General features: G+C 45.5%; 1 long non-coding RNA gene across 1 annotated transcript in view; it reads left to right on the plus strand.

The window, feature by feature from the left end:
- Positions 1-4,203: 4,203 nt before the first annotated feature.
- LOC112549924 overlaps positions 4,204-10,867 on the plus strand; it is a 56,897-nt gene continuing 50,233 nt past the window's right edge. The window contains exons 1-2 of the long non-coding RNA XR_003093556.1: positions 4,204-4,325; positions 4,414-4,503. This is a non-coding gene — a long non-coding RNA (uncharacterized LOC112549924). The remainder of the gene's footprint in view (positions 4,326-4,413; positions 4,504-10,867) is intronic.

Below are 10,867 nucleotides of genomic sequence, written 5' to 3' on the forward strand. Positions count from 1 at the left end.
TGCAAGTCTCAGAGACAACTCCAGTACTACACATGGAGTGAGAGCTGAAGAACAGACAAGCTGTTTTGTGGCTTAAAAAAAATAATCTTAAGTGACCATCTGCCCATGGCAACATTTTTTGGAGTAAACCAGAGTTCACAGACAGTGAGGATAATTTTTGTGGAATCTGTTCCCTTTAATGCATAGTGGAGTGGAGCTCAATAAAGAGTATTATGTATATACATCTCCCCTGGAGCAAGGTGCAAGCTACCTAAAGGCTGCCACTGCATCACTTGTGCCTGCTGTGCATTGCAGTATAACTAGCTCCCCCTCTTACTTCTCTCCCACACATCAACAAATTGTAGGTTAGAATCTGGCAGTGGCTTGTGTGATGATCCAAAGTACTTTGGACTTTAAGGCTGTGTCCTGACGAGCATGGACGTGTGTGTAGCAGGACACTAAGGTGCCTGCTACTGAGCGCGTGCGGAAGACTCCTCAGGTGCTGGTTGCCAGGGTAACGGGAGGCAGCAAACGACCCACACCTGCCAGCGGTCAGGGCTATAAGAGGCAAGGCCTGGCTCTTATGAGAGGAGGGGGAGCCAGACCAGAGGCAGTTGCTGACTGGCATCTAAGACAGCAGGAGCTCCCTGCCAGAGAGAGAGAGAGAAGCTCCTGGAGCATGATGTGAGGAGAAGCCTGACTGCAGGTACTGCTTGCAGATTAAAGGGTAGCAGCTCCAAGATGGCTGAGCAATGTCGGTACAGCCAGAGGGCTTAGGTTTGAGTTGTAGCCAAGAGGCGTGGCTTAGGTTTGAGTTATAGCCAAGAGGCTTGAGTTTATGTTGCAGTTTGTTTAACACTGGTGGTTTGGGTGAGGCTATAAGGGGATGGAGGAGGCCTCACAGGGGACTCGTGGTAGAGTGAGGATCCCAGCCCCAGTGAGGGCATGGAGTTCGGTGGTACAGACCCCAGCTCCAAAGAAGAGCCCATTGAGAGGGCAGCCTTGCAGAGGGAGGAGCCCGATGAGAAGGGTGGCATATAGAGAAGCCGCAAGGCCTAGACACGCCGGACACCTGGAGCAGGAGAACCGTGGCCAAGTGGAGGAGAGGTAGCCTCCCTACAAAAACGCTTATCATCAAAGTCGTGGCGGGGGGCAATAGGAGGATGCAAGTCCGAAGCTTGGCACAGTAGGGGAGGCGGCAAGGGCTAGCATGGCGACCCTGCCGTCCCTCCTGTTACAGCATGGTAAATGGCACCACCTATCTGTGGCGCAACACACTGCAAATGCAGGGAGTCCCCGTGCTGCTACCTTGCAGTGCAGGGGTGGGGGTCTGGCCCTGGGAGATCCCCGAGTCAAAAAGAAACCATGCCAAAGAAAGCGGGGCGGTACACATGGTGGCAACACACACAGCCCAAAACTGGAGCCTGGCCAGCTGGAGCTATGCTCCAGCTCCTGCCCAGGATTTCTGCCATGGCTGGAGCCCAGGGAGTCCCCCAGGACCACAGGTAAGGCTGCTGGGGCCAGTACAGTTCCTGGCCCCAACCTCTCCTACTCCACCCTGACTAACCTGCCACATGCTAGAGTATGTGTGGCATGGGTGGTCTGGGCAAACAAATGTCCACTCGTCTGGACATGCCTTAAAGGATAAACTGCATAAAGTTTACCTGTAGCTACAGTCTTCACTGTTTCCAGAAAGGGCTTTTTTTCAGTGCAAGTTTGTGGAGATGATGAACGCAGAATGTCTTGTTTCTTTATTTAGAAACAAATGGACTGAGACACTTATCATCCTACTTCCTCCACCATTGCAAACCATTGTATGGGTTTGTGTGCATCTGTCTCCTTTCTCTCTCAGCATCGTGAACCCCCACCCCTGGGCTTAGCTGTCCAATGTTGTATTCTCTAGTATAGTTGCATTCCCTTCCTCACCCCCATTGCTCTAGCGTTAGTCCCTTGCTTGGGCAATTTGTATTTCCCTACTGGCTTTGTCATCTTTTTGGATTCACATTCCTAAACATCTACTAATAAAATTCAATCTGTTCTTCCCCATAGGTTTCAAGGTCTTGAACTCTGGGTTTTATTTTGTTTGTGGGTTTTGGGCCTTTTGTTTGGCTTTGGGAAGGGGGGGGGGGGGTGTTACGTTCCTCTGCTGTGCAAATTCCTTAGCAGCAGCATGTCTGCACTTCATGCTGTATTGGTATCAGCATTCATCCTCCATGTATGGAAGCAGCATACTCTTTTCCTTCCCTCTGGAGACTGGGTGCTGTACTCTTATTACATGCATGATCCAATAGATCTAATAAAAGTAACTTTTAGAGACATGAAACTTTGTGTGGACAGTAGAGTGTTAGTCAATATTGCAACACTGTTCTAGATGACTTAATGCTCACATGGAATGGACAATCTCACATCTTGAACAGATCAGCTTGTATCCTCTAGGCTTTGTTTGGCATTTTTTAGTTACCACTTGTTAATCTTTTCCCCTTGTTGTTTCTTTCTTTTATTTTTCCCTTTATTCACACTACATACTAGGCTTGGGGGAAAGCCTTCTCATTTCCCTAGTGTCTTTACATCCCTTTTGCCTCACTAAAATCCACCCCTTTAACTTAATCTTCCAGTGTCAAGGAGGGTGCTCTCTGCTTCTGCTCTGATTCCCGAGCCACGCATTTGTCTATTTAGCTTACTGCCAGGCATCCTGTAGAAGAATGAACCTCTAGACTTGGGAATCATCTGATCAAGAACATTTGTTGGTTGATCTGACTGCTTGTGTAATGCAAGAAAATGGTGAAAGCAGCAGCTAGGATGTTAGCCTGTAAGTTAAGAAATATGGGTTCAGCTTCTTGTCTACAGAGACTTTCCCTATAAGACCTTGGGCAAATCTGAAAGCCATATCCAAAAAAAAAAAAACAAAAAAAACACAACAACTCCATATTGATGTGACTAAATGGATGTCAATAATCGATAGGAGTTTAGGGATTGAATACTTTTCCAGATCTGGTGGCCATGGGCGGGGTCCTACAGGAGGGCCGTGATCTCCCAAGGCCCACTTCCCATGCCAAGTTGGCCCAAGGGCACCTTCAAATTCTCACCCGCCACTCAAACATCAAAGATGTAAGTTTGGGAGGCTGCCTTATGCCCTCTTGGTCACTTCTCAGTGTTGATTTGGACCCCGTGGTTTCCCGGACTCTTCGTGGGTCTCACTCTAGGACAGGTGCTTCCCAGGCACCCTAGCCTTATGGGCTATGCGTGGCTCCAACCACCCCTTATACCACACCCCAAGCCTCGCAGGTGGAATAGACATTCGTCTGTCAGATCTACACTCACCCTCTCCCGGGGCCCTCTCTGCAGCGCCACCCTCTCAGGGGCCTTCTCAATAATGCTGCCCCTTTTTGGTAACTGCCCCCTTCTCTGGGGCTCCTCAGTACTGTTGCCCCCTCTTCGGGCCTTCTCGGGAATGCTGCCCCTCTCCTGGGGCCCACCGCACTGCTACCCCCTCCTCTGGCCCTTGCCATGCCCGCACCGGGCCTTCTCGGGAATGCCCCCTTTCTGGCACTGGGGGTCTATGCACCCCATATGCAGCACCCTTTCTGGCACTAGGGGGTCCCTTATGAAGCCTCCTCCAACCCCCAATAGCCTCACCCAAACCACCAGTGTAACAACAACAAAGCAAAACACAAGCCCCTAGGCTATAACTTAACTTAAAGCTGCCTGGCCGAAACCACATTGCTCAAACATCCCAGAGCTGCCATCCTTTACCCAGCATGGGCTGTACCTGTGGTTCTCAATATCTTTACTCAGGGAGCTCCTTTCTCTCCAGCTGCTGGCAGGGAACTGCCTCTGGCCTTAGCTCCTTGGGTTTATAAAGGGAGCCAAGCCCTGCCCCTTCTGGTCAGCTGACCTCTGGGTTGCCCTGGCAACCCACAGCTGGGCTCCTTATACCCTGCTAGGACTTTCCCCGGCAGTTTCCCCTCTTTAGGAACAGGGCACCTCAGTGCTCTGTGACACTAGCCTTTAGCTTCACTCTGCTTTGTCTGTAAAATGTGGTTTGAACTTTCCTCTTGGTCAAGCAGCTATGCTTCTGAATGACCCTATGAATATGAACAAAAAGGCCCTATTCAAGCAAGGGCCAGGATTCAGGTGTATTAGCCCAGGCAATTATTTAGCTGGAGTGGGAGCACCTGGGTTTTTAAGTTACCCACCAGCTGGTTCTGTCTGGAAAAAGAGAAGTTAAATTAGCTAAGGTTATGGATACACACAGCCTATTTTAAATGCAGTTTAAAATTGAAACACAGATTTACAAGCCAATTTAACTGGTTTGCCTCGACCTTTCCAGCCAGGAATGGACTGAGGTAGGCAAATTCCCTTTGGAGTTTAGAAAATAAAGCTAATTTTATTGAAAGTAGTGAATTATATAACTTCTGTCTCTCCCCATCCCAGGGAACCCACTGACTCCAGAGAGGAGAGTGCTTCAGGCAGGAGTAACGAGCTAGAGAGAAGGACATGGCCCCTACATGAAAATGTAACAAGGTAAAGTTGGAGGGAAATGGAATGATAGTTTTATAGCTGGTTGGGGTCTTTCATGAGGGAGCCTGGTTTACCCTGTAAAATGTTTTCTATATTTGGAAGAGGGGTGGCTTATTGCTTGCTTTCTCTTGTAGCATGTTAAGTCTGGGCTTTCCATTTCTCTACATTCTCTTGTAGACATAGTGCAAACATCTTGAACACTAGCAACGCCAGGAATTTCTAATGAGAAACTGTCTGGTTCATCTCCTGACATGCCTTGGATTAATATCTGTATGCTCTTAACTAGTATACTCTTAACTTTGGGTTTGCTGGATGTAAATCTCTCCCAAAATTCAAGTTTTAAAATCATACTTTCCTTGATTAGCATATGCAAGACCCAGTAAAGATATTCCCAAGCAGAGAAAATGGCAGTGGTGTATTTTTGAACTAAAACACTTCAGAGGTGCTTTAGTTCATAAGTGCACCACCACCATTTTCTCCATGCTGACATGCATTTCACCACTTACACAACTGCAAGTGGTGCAGCGCGGTGTGTGTTGGCTCCTGGGTGGAGCAGACTCGATTAATCAAGTCTGCCCCAAAGCAACGGATCTCCAGGGCATCTGAGAACTAAAAGGTGTGTGTATAAAATGCCCTGTGTGCCTTAGGTCACTTTGCTCCTTCTTGACTGGGGGTGTGCATATGTATGTAACATACTGCAAATGTTTCTGTCTCTCGTTACCTCTTTGCCTTTTCTCCAGAAGCCAAAATTGCTAGAGGTGGTTGCTATGGTAATCTTGTGTGAAATTTCAGAAGGGCAGAATTGCAAAGTTTTGAGCTATAAGTGCAATGTACAAATTGTCTGTGGAGAAGTTATTCAGAGTCTGGTATCTTTGAAATTATAAGGGTTTATCTCTTTGTATTTTGAGGACTTGAACCACAAGAGAAGTATATTGGTGAGAGAAGTATATGGGAAACCTCATGAGGAGAATGTCGAACCACAACCTGATGAATAGTGTAATTTTTATCCCCTGCTTAAATTATGGAGAGAAGTAGTGGTACATGGATTTTTTTTTTTTTTTAACAGTCTGGAGTATCTTGACGTAGCCTATTTTCTAGAATTACTGTGTATATCTGCACAGCCAAATGAAAGTGTAATGGTAGTGTGGGTACCCTGGATCCCTGAAGCATCTGTGTTCTGGCTGCTGGCCCATGTTGAAGCCTGTGTTGCTTTGTTTCAGATGCTATTTACTTGTGCTAGCTGGATTAAAGCATGCCTATGGGAATGCCTACCTGTACTACAATTTGTTTTGCTGGTTAGTCATATTTACTGTTTGACCTTCCAGAGAGAGAACTGTGTGCGTTTGCCTGAAAAACACACTTCTCTCCACCCCTGCTGTGATATAAATATAGAGGATGGCAGACAGCATGTTAGCTTAAGTCCTAATCTTTTCCAAAGATCACTGGCCATTTGGTAGCACCTGATCGGCGTGTCATCTTACAAAGCTTACTCTGTACTTTGGATATGGACATCTCAGAGCTATAACTATTTTTTTTCTTGCTGTCCCAGGAAAGAATCAATAACAATTTAATTTGTTAGAGGACTTTTCTCACATTGAAAAACATGGAAGAAGTTGAATGAACGATTCTAGCAGCTCTGCCTGAATGCCTTCACTCTTGTCTCCTACAATAACATCAGCTATCTGTTGAAATTGGGCTGCACACTTGCGGTGAATTATACCTGACTTGTGGCTGGCTTCCTTTGAAATCTGGCCTATACTTTAACAACAGAATTTCCCTCCCTGGTCCTCATTGTTTGCTAAATTAGTGCAGTCCTGATAACTAGATTGGTTTGTGTCTTGATTGGAGCAGGTTTGCAACTTAAGGTGGATTCTCCTCTGAGAGAGAAAAGGAATGTACAGGAGTGCTGGAGTTTAGTGATGTATTAAAAAAATAAAAATATTACATGAAAACTTGCATGACTAAGTCTGCAGCTGTGCATGTGGTTGCTTGGTGGGTTTTTTTTATTTAAACCAGAGTTTAAAACTTTTCTCTTAACAACAACAACAACAACAAAAAAAAAAGCAGTCCTTCAAGATGACAAGAAGAAATGCAGTCTGTGTTCAGGGATCAGCAACTGCAGCAACAGGAGTTTAAGCTGATTCACCCCTGTCCTGAATTTAGACATGATTCGTAGCTGATTTCTAGGAAACAGGAAGGACAATGTTGCACTGGTGGTTTGGAATGATAGTAAAAATGTGCTAGGACATGTGCTTTTCTGTATCTGGTTGAGTCAAACTCCATGAAGCCAGAATATGGTTCTTGGAGAAATTATGGGGAAATTATGCCCTCAAGTTTCCATTGGCCTCCCCGAGTATTTAAATTGCTGGAAGAATTAATAATACTTGCTAGGAGCCAAAGCTCTGGGGAGGGGGGCATTGTTCCATTTTATCAACGGAGGTTGCTGGCGCAACAAACAGAAGCTTACGTGAGTGTAAGCTACACAACACTGGTGCCCCAAGGGAGCTACCAAGGCTGGAAACCACCCCAATTAATATTATTCCTAGTATAGACAAACAGCTGCCAACACCACGTCTTATAGCAGGCAGTCTTTTCAGGTAGGGCTGCAGAACCCTTGTGATCCCACCTGAATTCCTGTGTCCATTTGATAAGAAATGGGCAGTGAGTTTCCTTTCCTTCTATAGACAGTTATCAAAGCCTCTGAAAGAATGCTAGTTAATTTCTGGGCTAGCCTAACATCAAATAGCTGCTTGAGATATTACTCTTCTTTGATTTCCTATTCTCTGTCTCTCTCCTCTCTCATTCTTTGATCCCTCAGAGTTCACTAAAAGTCTCAGTGACAGCTAATGTTGGACAAAGCGTGTTGCTTTGTGCCATGTTTCCAGTGACGAAGTGACTGGGCTCGCTAACGTGGATCAGGATTCTCATACTCCACTGGTTTGCTACTTCCTTTCAAGGGGGGCAGATCCCAAAAGCTGCAATATTTTACAGTTAATCTTTTACTAGAGAGAGGTAGTTAGCTGTGTTAGTCTGAAGTCAGGCAGAAGCCAGGATAGATTTGCACCTTGTAGATTAACTACATCTGAGATGCGTAAGCTTTTGTAAGCAGTAGCTTACTTAGCATTTGATGAAGTAAGATGCTGCTTGTGAAAGCTTATGCATCTCTGATGTAGCTAGTCTATAAGGTGCAAATCTACCCTGCCTTCTGCCCAATTAATCTTTGACTAGTAGAGGTAGAGTGGGGACGGGGAATATCCTGGTTAGTGATAAAAACCTGCCCAAAAGGAAATCTTAGTAGAGGGTCCTACAAGGTCCCAGAGGCCCTTTGTTGTGAATTTACTTTGCTAAAACAATAGAATAAAAGAGGTGGAAGAGTGAGAGAGAGGGATGAAGGATTTAATGAACATGCACTTGATTTACTTGTCTTTGATTCTTCCATCTGCTCTAATGAAGCTTTCAGGGTGGATGTTGTAACCAGCCATCCTTGCATATACGTGTTTATGGCTGAGTTCAGACAACCTGGGTGTTAAACAGAGGTGGATCACAGATCAAACCTCCAGCCTCTATTTCCAACTCTGTTTCCACTGTGGAAGGAGGTAGGGGAGAACAGAGCAGGTAAATGAGTTTCAGAACAGTTAAAATGGAGTGAAAGTCATGCAAAGATGCAAGCAGGTCATAGCTGGGCAGTGGCTTCAAGGTCAAGGGAAGAAGATGGAACCCTGATAGCCAAGGGAAGCAATAGGTGAAATACCTGTTTATCAAGTAGGTGAAATATCAAGGTGAAGTAGGTGAAATGTCAAGTTTATTGCTGATCTGAATGTGTAAACCTCTAGCATTTCCTGGGAAATGTATATATGGGATAGTCAGAGAAACAAGTAAGGTGTCTTTTGATAGTAGGGTGGACAGGCTGACACAGAGAACAACTAGCACCATGGTAGCATTTATGCTGGATATTTATATGGCACTCACTACCATAGTATTTAAACAATTTGCTGTCACAAATCTGTTGTAGCATTCCTGTGACAGGCTTCTGAGGCACGAAGACATTAAATGATTTGGCAGAGTTCCTACGGGATGTCTGTGATAGGGCTGGGAATTGAACTTAAGTCTCCCAAATGCCATAATAGTTCCCTAATTACTAGTCTTCCTTCCTTACCATCCTCCACAGTGGCTATAGCAGCCTAACAAAGCAAAGGTTGAGGGGAGATGCAAATGTTTCCCAGAAATCTGTGAATATAAGGGGGAACACCAGGAAAGGAGTACTATTTAATATAAGAACAATGTAAAAGAAAAGATGGGTGTAAGCTAGCTATGAATTATTAACTTTAGACGGTAGAAGAGAGTTTTGGAATAACCTTCCAACAGAAGTACCAGAGTGAAATGTGGTATTTTAAAGGGCATGCTATACACCCTTCAGAAGGTATCTGTAAATTGGCAGTAAGGTTTCAGATTTGATCAGGTACCTGGCTGGTGTGAAGTATTAAATGGAATCATTTAAGGTTTCTATTTATGTAGCCTGTGGTGGTGGGAAAACAAGTGTGGTGCATGTCAAACATGAAGTGGATTCATAACTGAACTATGAACAAGAAATGTGGTAGTGGCAGATGCAGGCTGTTTGATCAGAGGGAAGAGTTTCAAGCTTCCTTTCTTGCAACGTGGGTAGTTTCCAATCTGTCCCCAGATAGCCCTGCTGGGTTTTTCAGACTTGGATTCAATTGAAATATTGCCACATTTTAATTACTATACAGTTTTCAATGCTTTCTCCCTTTTTTAACATGGAGATAATTTGTAAGGGATACTAGAAACTCTAGATTCTGGACTGATAAATGGAAAAATGCAAACACCCCATTGTGTCTAGCTTGTTTTCATTTAGAAAAGGCTATAAATGTTCTTCCCTGGATGATGAGCATTGACCTCACTTGCATTTAAAAAAGGCCTGCACCAGGAAGCACATGCACACGTGGGACTGATGACTGTCATGCAATGTAATGGGTACAGACATCAGATTTTGGAGCTGAGGATCATGAAATACAATTAACTTCCTGTTCATTGGTCTCCCTGGAATTGCATCTGTGTGGTCACTAAGGAAATATCTTTGATACACACTTTGAATCTGTTTTATAAGCACGGCAGCTGGTTTGGTTTTATTGTTTCTCCCTAAGGCCTTGTTGCATTATAGAGACTTGATTTTAATGGAAGCTGAATGCATGTCAAAGTCGAGATGAGCAAGTGAAGTCAGCCCATTGCCTAGTGAAGTTCAAACTCACTGACTCATTGATGGAGCAAGCAGTCACTGCACTCCCAGTAGCCTTGCCTGGCTTTTGTCAATATTCATCCTTTAGGGGGGAAAAAATATACAAACCTAAGATCTGGAATTGTGTTATTGGTTTTAAGTGAGCTGCTGAAATTAACTACTGATTGGTCCTTTGCTGAATTTGAATGTCTATTTTAACCCTGATGAATTCCGATTAATTTTTTTTAAAGAGGGCCAACTTCAACGAGTTGAGGAGATTAGTGGGAGAGGCGCTGGGGTTCTCGAGGGCAGGGGAACTCAGTGCCCAAGATGAGTGGTCGTTCCTTAAGGAGACGATACTCGGGGCACAAGGGGTGACGATCCCAACAAGAAGCAAGGGGGGCAAGAGTGCCCAAAAGCCTCCCTGGCTCACCAAGGACGTCCAGGAACGCCTGGTTGCCAAAAAGGCGGCGTACACCCGGTGGAAGGGAGGGGGCTATCTCCAAAGAGGAGTATACCTCCACTGCTCGGGCCTGTAGGGGCGCTGTTAGGAAAGCTAAGGCGGACATAGAGCTAGGACTAGCGTCCAAGATCAAGGATAATAAAAAGTTCTTTTTCAAATATAGAGGGAGGATGAAGAAGGAGCTGGGAAACGTGGGGCCCCTGCAAGATACACTGGGCAATCTGGTGGTTGCACCAGAGGAGAAAGCAGACCTCTAACAAATTCTTCACCTCCGTTTTCTTGTGCAGGGACCAGGACTCCCCCACCGTGATTCAAGATGGATTCGAGGGGAATGCCTCCAGACCTAAGGTTGAGGAGGACCGGGTTAGAATGCTTCTGGAGGGACTAGACGTGTTCAAATCAGCAGGTCCAGATGCTCTCCACACCAGGGTGTTGAGGGAGCTAGCAGGGGTTATTGCAAGGCCCTTGGCACAGCTTTACGAGCACTCGTGGTGCTTGGGCCAGGTGCCAGATGATTGGAAGATAGCCAATGTGGTCCCCATCTTTAAAAAAGGGAGGAGGGAGGACCCGGGCAACTATAGGCCCGTCAGTCTTACCTCAATCCTGGGGAAACTCTTTGAGAAGATCATCAAGGAGCACATCTGTGATGGGCCGGCATCGGGGATGATGCT

This window comes from Alligator sinensis, unplaced genomic scaffold (genome assembly GCF_000455745.1).
Source record: "Alligator sinensis unplaced genomic scaffold, ASM45574v1 scaffold570_1, whole genome shotgun sequence".
Lineage (NCBI taxonomy): Eukaryota > Metazoa > Chordata > Crocodylia > Alligatoridae > Alligator > Alligator sinensis.